The sequence below is a fragment of the Orycteropus afer genome, unplaced genomic scaffold (assembly GCF_000298275.1).
Source record: "Orycteropus afer afer isolate SDZICR_OR568_19922 unplaced genomic scaffold, OryAfe1.0 scaffold00313, whole genome shotgun sequence".
NCBI classification, from domain to species: domain Eukaryota; kingdom Metazoa; phylum Chordata; class Mammalia; order Tubulidentata; family Orycteropodidae; genus Orycteropus; species Orycteropus afer.
In genome coordinates, this window is record NW_006921900.1 from 3,473,929 (window position 1) to 3,478,335 (window position 4,407).

Sequence of the window (4,407 nt, forward strand, 5' to 3'; positions counted from 1 at the left end):
GAGGCAGTATCACTACGGAAGTAGGATTGCCCAACCTTCCTTCCGAGGAGTGGCTGGTGGGTTTGAACCGCCAGCCTTCTGGTGAGCGGTCAAGTACCTTAGGCACTATGCTACCAGAGAGCCACTGGTAGAGAGAGGTAAATCAGAGAACAATCTTACAAAGAAATTTTAAAGGCCAGTGAATATGTAGCCGTTGTGTGTGTGTGTGTGTGTGCGCGTGTGTTTTCCTTTTTCAGGCCCCAAGACAAGCCGCCAATTCAACTTTGAAATTTTAATCTCCACTGGAAGAATTTTCTCTCCCCAAACCAAGGTGAGTAAGGGCTTTTTATGCTTTGGATTTAAATCATTGGGTCTTACCTTGGCATTTCCTCCTCTGCTTTGTTTGTTGTTAGGTCTTCCTTCTCTGCTGAGCAACTGCAGCGTAAATCAAGACTTCATTCTGGCCATACTCCAGCGCTTCAAGGCAGTGCTATTCCCAGGAGGAATTTATGGAAACAGACTTGATTCTGTGCTTGGTGTTTGCCATAATTAACTAATGCACTGTAGGATTTTGAATAGCCAAAGTGCCTGGAATATATAGTCATCTCCTTGGTTACATTTAGGTCTCATCTTACAAGATATGAAAAATTAAGTAGCAACAAGCATAGTCCCTCTAATTGGCCCCTAATGGGACAATGGGAAGAGAACCCGGCTCTCTCAGCCCCCACTGACATTGAGTTGACTCTGACTCATAATGATCTATAGGACAGAGTTGTTGTTGTTGTTATGTGCCGTCCAGTCGGCCCCGACTCATAGCGACCCCTCCTTGGGTTTCCGAGGCAGTATCACTACGGAAGTAGGATTGCCCAACCTTCCTTCCGAGGAGTGGCTGGTGGGTTTGAACTGCTAGCCGTCTGGTTAGCAGGCAAGTGTCTTAGCCACTATGCTACCAGAGCTCACATAGGACAGAGTAGAACTGCCATAATAGGGTTTTCAAGGCTTTAAATTTTTATGGAAGCAGACTGCCATATCTTTCTCTCACGGATTGTCTGGTGGGTTTGAACCACCAACTTTTCAGTTAGCAGCTGAGTGCTTTAACCACTGTGTCACAGGGTTCCTTGGCTGTCTTAAGACAGTATATGTGTGTGTGTGTGTGTGTGTTTAATTGTGCTTTGGGTGCAATTTTACAAAGCAGATCCGTTTTACATTCACCAGTTCATGCACATTTGATTTCACAGCCCGATTACCACCCCCAACCATAAAAAAACTCTCCTCCTCTCTCCTCCCTGTGACTGAACCCTCCCTGTGCCCTTCTCATCTATGCATTCCTGTCTGTCCAGCTTTCCCTCTATGTGAATGCTGCCCCTCTGATGTCTTATGGCTGATTGCTCTAAGGGGTGCCTCTCCCTAGAGTAGGCGGGTGCATTGCCATGGGGTAGGTGTTCTGCATGTAGGTCTTTCTACTGTTGGGCTGAGAGCCAATCCATGGAAGTGAGTCAAGACAGATATATTTTTAATATTTATGAAAGTATTCCTGCTAAAAGCCTTAGGTTCTACTCAGAGACAATAAAAACAAACCTGGGAGAAGAGTGTGGTAGAGAACCAGAAGAATGGTCAAGGGTCTTGAAAGCTGAATCTGGCACTGCTGGTTGCTTTTCATGGAATATGTAGACAGTGGTGTTCCCTAACTGAGCCTCAGTTTATTTGTGTTGGACAATGTTCATATTTTCATAGTTCAAACATTTACTTAGTTTCAACTTTTGTAGGGTGTTCACTAGCTTTAAAGGGGATGAAAGGTCAAGGAGCTTATAGACTTGAAGGCAGAACCGATGTGAACACCAGGAAAAAGAGAGAGTGAAAACAAGAAGGTAAGTAGTGCTTCTTGGTATTGTGGGGCAGGTGGACAGGGGAGAGAGAAATACTTTGTCTCAACTGCAGAACTAATTTGCTTTTTACTTTGTAAATATAATAGTCATTTCATTTCCCTCTGGATTTCCAGGGAACCCAGAGCTGGTGTTAGTTTGGGTTCTCCCAGAAGTAAATCCCGAGACAAGGATTGGTGACCAAGTAATTTATTTTAAAGATGATTCCAGGAAGTGACAATAAAGGGAAACAAGACAGGGAAGGGAAATAGGTTACTGTACAGGCAACTAGAAGGAGCTCTGGTGGCGTAGTGCCTAAGGCATTTGACTACTAACCAGAAAGTTGGCAGTTCAAACCTACCAGCCACTCCACAGAAAGAAGACTGGACAATCTACTTCTGTAAAGATTTACTGCTTTGGAAACCCAGAGGGGGTCACTAGGAGTCAGAATCAACTCAATGGCATTGAGTTTGGTTTATAGGCAACTAGAATTAAATTCTTCCAGAGAATTCTGAGAACATTGTTGCTTAAATAATTTCTCTTAGAAAGATCAGCACAAGGCTGGTCCCTATGAGACAGAGGTTAAAGATGTCCCAAATGTCCAACTTTTCCAAACTGCCATGCCACTCCATCATCTCTGACATCAAGTCCTTCTCCCCTCAATAATCTCTCTCCTGTCTTAGGGTTCTGTAGTTCACTGTAATGTCTCACAGAACTCACAAACTCCCAAGGAAATGGCTCACGTGGTAGTGGTGGAGGCTGGGAGGCTCGCAAGTCCCAGGTCTGTGGGTAGATCTGGAGGATTTTTCCAGCTCACATGGTTGCAGGGGTTGGCGAACTTAAATTGGCGGGTCAGATGATGGCTGCTGTCTCAGGTCCAGGGGTGAGATGATGATGAACAAAACCCAGAACCAGAGCAAGAGAGCAAACTTTCCCAGAACATTCTATATATACCCTCACTGGAAGCTAAGGGTGGTGACTTGAGTCATACCCTCCAGGACTCAAGATACAACCCACCATAAACAGGCAAAAAAAAAAAAAAACCTCACTGCCATCTGGTCAGAGCCGACGCATAGCGACCCCTTGGGTTTCCGAGGTGGTATCCTTACGGAAGTAGATTGCCCAGTCTTTCTTCCAAGTAAAAGGCATAGAGATTAGGATTTACAATAGATCACAAAATAGAGGATGTTGGCTAGAAGGGTCATATTAAGCAATTCACTGCACTGCAGTTGTAGAAAGAATATGCCTCAGTGTTATCTCAGCCACAGCAGAGGAAGCTGGTGTACCTATCCACAAATTCAACAGGTTACTTCTGGAACATTCGCTCTCTGACACTCCTCTTTTGTACTTTGAGTGCCCCCCCCCCCGAAAAAAAAACCAACCAGTTGCCATAGAGTCGATTCTGGATCGTGGCAACCCCTGCATTGTAGAGTAGAACTGTATTTCGTAGGATTTTCATGGTTGTGACCTTTCAGAAAGAGATTGCTAGCCTTTCTTCCAAGGTGGCTCTGGGTGAGTTTGAACCTCCAACCTTTCGGTAAGGAGTGCCACCCAAGGACTCTGCCTCAATGATAAAGGGTTGCAAGTGTTGGCAATCAAACGTTTGACTCTTAATTTTGGATGGTGTCTCTCTGTGACAGACTATTAGTCATCCCTCCCCCCCCCACACGCGTAATGTCCATTCTCCCCTTTCATCGTAAGAGTTTTAATTGGCCATAGAGCCACCTAACCAGAGACAACCTTTTTCAATTTCCCTGTCAGGTAAGTGTGGTCAAAGAGCTAAGTTATGTATGAAGGGATGTGGTTGGAAGAGATATATGCCATTTCTAGGTATTGTTCTTAAACACATGGGGGCATGTGCTACTGTCCCCCTTGTCTTCTGCTGATTCAGATGCTGAACAGCAGCCAGCCTGGAAGTGATGGAGTCATAGGTTAAGGATAGAGGAGCTGCCCCTCCAGCTCTTGCCTATACTTCCTGACTGGTATATGCAAGAGAAATGCACTTCTTTCTAGTTTAAATCATTATCTCTGTTATATCATCTCAGCCAGTACCAAAGCAATACACTTCCTTTTTCTTAGGACTGTTGGAGTATGGATTATGTCTTTTAGTAAGACTCTTTACATCCTCCTTGGAAAGAAGAAAGTAATTAAAAAAATAAGGAAAATCAAAAAAGAAGAAAGAGCCAAAATCAACACTTTAGACCAACATCGCCAACAATTAGAAAAAGTACAGCAAGAAAAGCTCACAGTCACCAGAAGAAAGGAAACAATAAAGATTCGAGCAGAAATCAATGAAACAGAAAATAGAAGGGCAATAGAAAAAATCAACAGGACCAGAAGTTGTTTTTTTTTTAAAGATCAATAAACTTGACAAACCACTGGCAAATTTAACAAAGGAAAAGAGGGAGAGGATACAAATAACATGAATAAGAAACAAAATGGGTGACATCACAACAGAACCAACTGAAATAAAAAGGATAATATCAGTATACTATGAAGAACTGTACTCCAACAAATTTGAAAATCTGGGAGAAATAGACAGATTTCTAGAAACACACCATTTACC